An 8,345-nucleotide genomic window follows, 5' to 3' on the forward strand; every position below is an offset into this window, starting at 1 on the left:
AGCGGTTAACCGCGAACCCTGAGCTTGCTTTGCATGACTTGAACAATGTCACAAAGAAAAAGGGTACCTCTTGCGAAATCTTTTTCTGCAAATAGATTGCGCCAAGATGCTCTCGTGATGTAAATAATGGCAAATAAAAAAACGCGAAATAAAATGAAAGAAAATGTCAATGCAAGCCAAATAAACAAGTGGGTATTATCGGGGAAAATGTGCCGTCTCGAGTACTCTGCTGCGCAGTCGCCACTTGTCATCTATGTAATGCACAGTTAGGCTCAATCAGGGATCCATGTTGCGACCCGACCACAAGTCGGATGTAGATGCAAAATGCTTGACATGTCTAAGCTCCCGGCCCGATGTAGTCCATATCGGGAAATACGGCTTTCATGAAGCGTTTAAATCCTGTGCGCGCCACGTAACTAGAGGAGCTTTATCTTTAGCTATGTGCTAAGCTATCGCGTCCACCTCTGAGACGTTCTCTCGTATGGTGTCGCCTCCGTTCATGGGCTGTTGTCACTTGTCGAACCTTGCTTCTCACTTTGAACTTTCAGCACAGCATGGTTGTGTTGTGGGTGGTGAGAAAGCTTCTGGATTTGAATCGCCAGCAACGAGAGCGACAGACGGGTGGAGTCACATGACTAGAGGCGCTGTAGCGGTCTTAAAGGGGCATGAACATTGCCGCAGACAAAAGGCTTTTCTTTTTTTATTCATCGAATTTACCGACATGGGCAAAATGATTTCGGTCATTGTAATAAATTTCGGTAACGGTAAATTTTCGGTTTATCGCCCAGCCCTATGCTGTAGCATGGCTTTTTTTGCCGTGGGTGTCAAATATTTTACTTTGTTTTCAGAGTGCTTACAGACCTCTTGGTTTTGCCTCAAAATAATTGTCTGCAAAGCAGTCTGTGCCATCCGCATCATTGATGTGCAGGAGTAGCTTGTTGGTAATAAATAGCTGCAAGAAGTCCGCTGTTTGCCGCAGCATCCAGTGGTCCAGCGCTCGCAGTGAAAGTCTTGTCTGGCAGCCCGAACCATCCCCAAACATTTCGAGATGCACGTCCACTAAATTCCAGAAATATAAACATGGACAAACTTGACATTCTTCCAGATTCTGTCTCTTTGCATTGTTTTGAAGTTACTCCTGCAACTTTTCCACTTCTTCGATCCTCCCCATTGTCTGAAAAAGAAGTGTATATTTTGATTTGAAATAATGACCTCAACATACCAATACATTTGTTTATCATCTGAACTGGATTATTTTGAAACAACATTTGGGTTGGACATCTGGGATTTGTTGTTGTGTATATTCAGAGTAATCCTTTTCTTGTATATAGCTAAAGCAATAGTCGCTGGCCTTGAAAATGGGTACAAGACTTGACCAAATTAAGATGCCATAAGGTCTAATTTGCCCCTTCTCTACCACAACTGATTTAGAGGCCATTAGTAACAGATTTGAGAAGACCACTTTTAAAGATATGAAGCCAGAGCTCGGCACCGGACCCATTTTAATTATTTATTATAATTTTAATGTATTATTGAGCAAATGACACAATACGTCAGTAGTGATTACCACAGAAGTCATGTCAAAATAGTGCAAATTCTGAGGTCGACTTCAAATCAGACAGGCGGAGACGAGCGCCAGAGAAGAGATGAGAATCAGAAGAGATGTTGAAGAAGCTAATAACAAAAAAAACAAAAAAACACATCAAATCTCCATGTAGTAGCAACGGGGATGGCTCATGGGGTCAGGAGAAGTGAGCGGGAGATGGGGAGTATGAGGTGCCGTTGGGGACAAAAGTCAGGAATCGCTTCACACTTCTGAAATGCACTCTTACACACCAGTGAAATTGTTGTTGCTCATGCATACTTATGAAACGCTATCATACATACGAGTGAAACGCTCTCATACACACTAGTGAAATAGTTGTTGCTCATACACTCGTCAAATGCGCTCATACACATAGGTGAAACATTCTCATACACACCAGTGAAAGGCGCTCAGGCACAATTGTGAAATTATTGTTATTCATAAATACAACTGAAACATGCTCATGCCCATACACGAGTGAAATGCTTTCATACAAACACCCACACTGTTGAAAATGCTGTCATGAACACAAGATCGCTTACAAATACTAAAATGTAAAAATTAATCATTTATTTAGCAGGGATGCATGGTGGGCGACTTGTTAGCACGATGGTCTCACAATGCAGAGGTCGCGGGATTGATTCCGGCTTTCCTGTTTGGAGTTTGCATGTTTCCCACACGCCTGCGTGGGTTCTCCGGTTTCCTCCCACATTCCAAACACATGCATGGCAGGTTGTTTGGACACCCTAAATTGGTGTGAGTGTGAGCGCGGATGGTTGTTTGTCTTTGTGTGACCTGCGATTGGCTGGCAACCAGTTTAGGGTGTACCCCACCTACTGCCCCAAGATAGCTGGGATAGGCTCCAGCACCCCCTGCAACCCTTGTGAGGAGAAGCCGTACAGATAATGGATGGTGGGATGGCATTCATAATGGACGGCCGCCACGGTGGGCGACTTGTGAGCACGATGGTCTCACAATGCAGAGGTTGTGGGATCGATTCCGGCTCCGGCCTTCCTGTGTAGAGTTTGCATGTTCTCCCAAGCCTGCGTAGTTTTCTCTGAGTTCGCCAGTTTCCTCGCACATTGCAAAAACATGCATCCATTTACTCTGATGCCAATGTTTTCTGTACCTTATGGCAGATTTTTCTCTTTGCCGAAGACTATTAGCACTTGTAGAGCGAGGACCTGTGCCACAGTCGTCAACTGCACCCTAAAATCAGATCATTTTGTATTTTAGACATTACACACTACACAGTTAAAGATGGTCCAAAAAAGAAAAATGGATTAATGTATTTCAACTTACATAATACTCTTTAAAGAGCTGACCAGCTCATTCCCAGAGGTACGTATTGGGGCGTATTGGTCGTCTTTACAGAAGACTCCAGGAGGTAACTCAGGTTTGACCTTCAGCCACAACAGAGTGTTGGGTGTGAGTGCTTCCAAGTCGTTGAGGTCGGAAGATGTCCTTGTGATAGGCCTGCTGTTTATAACTGCTTCAGCCTCACCAAGCAAGGTATATTGACTTTCTTCACCCGAAATTTGTTCTTTTACAGTGACATTCAGGATTTTTCTCACAGACCAAATAAGTCGCTCACAGCTTCCTCCGTGGTGGGAACCTGCTGGGGGATTGCTATGCCACTGAATACCTTTTTGCAGCAAGTGTTTCTCGATTTACTTAGTGTTCCATTCTTTGATTGATTTCTTCATTTCACTGTCAGCTGATCTTAAGTTGGTTCCGTTATCAGAATACATCTCTCTCACTTGTCCTCTTCTGACAAGAAATCTTCGGATTGCGTTGAGACAAGCATCTGTGTCACGTGAAGATGCAATTTCCAGATGTACGGCTCGTACAGCGAAACATGTAAAAATCACGCCGTATCTCTTTACTTGTCCTCTAACCCTACTTACTTAGAATGGACCAAAATAATCAACGCCAATTCTCTTGAAAGGCGGATCGTCAGGTAGCACTCTTCTGATGACTCTAGCAGCTCGAGGTATCCAAAACTGTTGATGCAGATTAGCCATCATGTGGTTCCTTCCAGCGTGAGCTGTAATCTCATGAATGTATCTCAGGACTAGCTTTGTGTTATGTGAATCCTTGGCAAGATGGCTTGCTGTTTTGCTGTTTCAGGCATAGCTGCGTGGCTCAACTGTCCACCAACCCTCATGACACCATCTTGAAGTACTATATTGAACTTGTAAAGTGGGCTACTTTTCTTCACCCTTTTTTGTTTTTCAAATATGGCTAAATCTTTTTTGAAACTTCGCCTTTGACAGTATTTCACAAGTTCTCTTTCTGCTTTATCCAAGTCGTCGCAGGTCAAATACTTTCCTTTGACAGTTCTCTTGAATAAATTCTTCTTGCCTTCTTCACCTAATGTGATTAACTCCTTTCTATTTTCCTTTACTCTGTCAGTAAGTCTTTCAGCTTTAGAAACCAGGCTACGGCCTGCTTCAATGCTGTCCAAGACGAATAATGGTTCATCCACTGGCCCAGAGAATCTTTGGGCTTCAGTGACTGAATTACATGCACTTGAGTCACTCATTTGACCTCCAGGTCATTAATTGGTAATTTGAAGTGGTTTTTGTGTTTAACTAAATTCCTGGACACTGCCTGATTTTTTTCAGAGCTGTACAACCACTAGAAAGGGTGGTTCCCACAATGTGAGTTTTGCTCAGGTGGCCCAACAATGTCAAAAAAAACAAGTAGGGGTGTGTGTGTGTGTTTGTATAAGCTACATGTTGGGGACCAACATCGGACAGCACACCCACTGTAGGGGACCAAAATTTTTGTGGGGACCAAAAATCTGGGCCCCACAAAAAAGAGCATTGAATTCAGTGATAAGAAGCTCAGGGGGAGGTCCTGTCAAAGTTTCAGGGCTTCCCAGGAAGGTCACAAAAACAAGACGAGTGTGCTAGAAATGTGTGTGCGGAAAAATTACTCAGGATCGCTGTCTAGTGGTCGGTCCCGGTACTGCACTTACGCACACTTCACACACTCGGCTGGTCTGCGCATGTGCAGGACAGTCTGCTTTTTGTCAGGCAGCCACCCTCCCCTCCCCCACAGCCCAACCCGAAAAATTGAGATGTTAGTTAAGTATTTATTCCTATTATTGAGTGAGATTACATATTTTTACTTGGCAGCTGGCACAACAGCTAAGCTTGGAGCACAGTTATTGCAAAATAAAATAAATAAACAGTAACAACAATAACGATTGTTAATATTGTTATACTTTATAGCGTAACCTATTTATACAAATTTTCTGTATGCAATTTCAAGTGCAACTAATATAGTTGTGCATATAGATAGCCACCAAACTCCATACATTAGATAAAAATAAGAGCCACGATGTTAACCAATTAACAGTTCAAGAAAAAAGCAGACATCCAAGAACTTGCTTTGTTACTTTTGCGTGGCCAGAACTACAAACCCCAAAGCAGAGCAAACCCAAAACATCAGAGAAAGTACAATACTTTTGTCAAGGAGTGGTGCTGCTGCTTTGCGATCGCTGCCACCATAGTGAACGCACTCCCACATTCGTGCACACGCACACATGCCACACACCTGTTTTCCACGTCCTGTCAGTCCACTCCGTCGGTCCGCATTTATTTCGTTGGTCAGCCATCACGGTTGGGTGCGCACTAGATCGCTGTTAAACCATCTTCTACGCCACAGTCCTCGTGTTCAACAAACATTTCTCCCGAATTCGCCTACCATGCACAACTCTCCACTTTCAAACCGAGCGCCGCTGTTACTTCCGGGTTTTTAGCGCCAAGCACTTGACGCTAGCGTGTGACGTCATGGCGAAATACTAGGTTTTAAAATAAAAATTTTCTTTTTTTTGTACAGTCTAAGTGCATGGGGTTATGATAGATCGAATGAGTATACCTTTATGTACTCACTAACATTTATGTTGATCATAAAATGTTGTTTTGATGAAGAAAACTGTTATTTTTTAGAATCAATTGGCTTAGGGCACTTGGGCAAACTACGGCCCGGGGGCCACTTGTGGCCCGTTAAACGTTTCAATCCAGCCCCCCAAACTTGAAAAAAATTAAATGAATAAGCCTTGTTAATGGTTTATTTTCTAAATACTGTGGTTTTTCAAAGACATATATATTGTTGGAATGCTTTTGTTCACTTTCGTTTAAAATTAAATGTATTTTAGGACTCATTGTGCCCCCCCCCCTCCCAATCAAAAAGTTTGCCCATCCCTGGCATAGTGGATGGGCCGAGGAGTTTAAAAGGCACACATCATGCATTTTTCAGTCAGTTTTAGCCAGGGCTTGGTATGGGGAAGACCAGCTGGTTTACATGTAATCATTAAATTTTCCCAAGTTTTATTTAAGTTAATTGGACAAAACAAAAAAACGCAATATTCTTCTGCCAGAGAGTATGTAATATTCTTCTGCCATTTTATTGTAGAGGGCCATTTTGAGCCCCTAACAATATTATTCAACCAAGAGATCATGAGTCGTCGCCCACTTACTTTCTGAAGTCAGCTGGGATGTCACGGCTGTGACCCTCGTGAGGATAAAGTGGTTCAGATGGAAAAGTAGGACTAAGGGCTTTTTCTCAGGTTTCCATGCGCAAATCCATGTATATTAGGTTAATTGGAGACTCTAAATTCTCTACTCATCAAATGACATTCGTGACCCTGATGGATAGATAAAATAGATTATTAATCTGCCATGGGAAGTCCAAGGTGTCTGGTAGAAAGAAATGCATTCATACACTCATTACACAGTCAACCAAGCAAAGACACAAAGCCTAGGGCAGGGGCGGGCAAACTTTTTGATTGGAGGACCACAATGGGTTCTAAAATATGACAGAGGGGCCGGACCAGGAGCAGATGGATGGAGTGTTTTGGAAACCTCACCTCATCTGAGAAAAAAAATACATTTAATTTTATATGAAAGTGAATAAAAGCATTCCAACAATAATATTTGTCTTTGAAAACCACAGTGTTTAGAAAATAAAACATTAACAAGGTTTATTCATTAAATTTTTTTCAAGTTCGGCGGCCCGGATTAAAACTTTTAACGGGCCGCATGTGGCCCCCGGGCCGTAGTTTGCCCTCGCCTGGCCTAGGGCATAAACACATACATGTAATATCCAATCCGCTTATTCTCACAAGGATAGCGTGCTGGAGCCTACCCAGCTGTCAACGGGCAGTAGGCGGGGCACACCCTGAAGTGGTTGCCAGCCAATCGCAGGGCACGCAAAGACGAACAACCATCTGCGCTCAAACTCACTCACAAATGCAACCTCCACACAGGAAAGCTGGGTCCCGGGATCGAACCCTGCACCTTGGGACTGCGAGCCGGATGTCCTAACCAGTCTTAACTCATTAAATACCAGCCATTTTCACTGGAGCAACCCACTCAATCCCAGAGTTTTCCTGGGTTTTGACTAATATTGCAAGGCCCACAGAATATTGTATTCTAATGCTATATAGACATGGAGCACACCCGAAGAAAGATGAGACTCTCTTCTTTCAACAGAAAAAAAATGTTTGTTCCTATCTTTTTCCATTCTTGAACAATCGGCATTTGAAAATAGCTACATTTCATGAAAACTCCAATCCCTGGGGAAAAAACTGAGAAAATGAGCTTTTTGTAAACTGATGCATTTTGACCATAATTTGAACTTTGACACTATTATTTATGGCTTTTATGACACCTCTAACATCTAAATAATGCATGCCTTCTATAAAATAAAAAAAAGCACAAAAAATATGTTTTTGATAAAATAAATTTATTTGCACATAACACTAAACGACTGAACTGTTGAACTATGTACAAAAATGAAATACATCAGTGTCATACATACTTTTTTTTTGTGTGATATAAAATAAAACAGTTGCCTTGATGCAAGGGCACACAACATAGTTCACACCACATTCTTGTTTCACTCCGTTTGCCTTTGCGCAAACAGACCCGACACTTTCGTTGTGGTCTGGCTTTGCTGGTCCGTGGAAAATAGGCGAGCTTGTGTTTGTCCACTGGGGTTTGTGTGAAAATAATTGTCTGGGAAGTGATTGCTGGCATCCGCGATGTGCTGCAGAAGCTCATCCGTGAGAAACAGCTGCAGGAAATCAGCTGGCTCCTCAGACTCCAAATGGGCAGCGGCATTCAGTGGTCCAGGGGTTGCTGTAAAGTCGATTTTCCTCGGTTGCCATCCAGTGTGACGCCATCCGGAACCACTGCTTCCTGATGCACAACCTGTAAATTACAGAAATATAAACAATTGGAAATATATATTTATTGCTGCATTTTATTGCTGGCGTGTGAAGTTTCATATTATAATTTACCTTTCTTTACACCAACAAGACGAGGAGGAACTTTCTTGCCGCGGGATGCACAATCTGTGAATTTTAGAAAGTATGCATGATTACCACACCATTCAGTATTGTTGTTTCCTCGTCGGGGAGGAGATACGCTCGCGTCTAACTGCACATTTATGCGACATTTTCTGCCCGCAAGATGCATGATATGTACAATAAAAGCACGAGGGGTAAAACCACATGTTCAATGGTAACTTGCGAGCGCTTACCTCCTCGTTCGGGGGGATCTGGTGAGGACTCTCAGCTGCTTTGGCTATTGTCCGAAGGCAGGCGATGCAGGCCGCAAGGCACGCGCACCCTCTTTAGACGCCTGTTTGTTGAGACGACGACGAAGCGTCATCCTCTCAACCAAAGCGTCTCCATCGCCTTGATGCTTTTAGGAAGCTTTTTTTTTTTACAAAAAAGCATTCCTCG

Source organism: Idiotropiscis lumnitzeri, unplaced genomic scaffold (genome assembly GCF_059441095.1).
Source record: "Idiotropiscis lumnitzeri isolate Australia: NSW breed Sydney's pygmy pipehorse unplaced genomic scaffold, RoL_Ilum_1.0 HiC_scaffold_73, whole genome shotgun sequence".
Taxonomy (NCBI): domain Eukaryota; kingdom Metazoa; phylum Chordata; class Actinopteri; order Syngnathiformes; family Syngnathidae; genus Idiotropiscis; species Idiotropiscis lumnitzeri.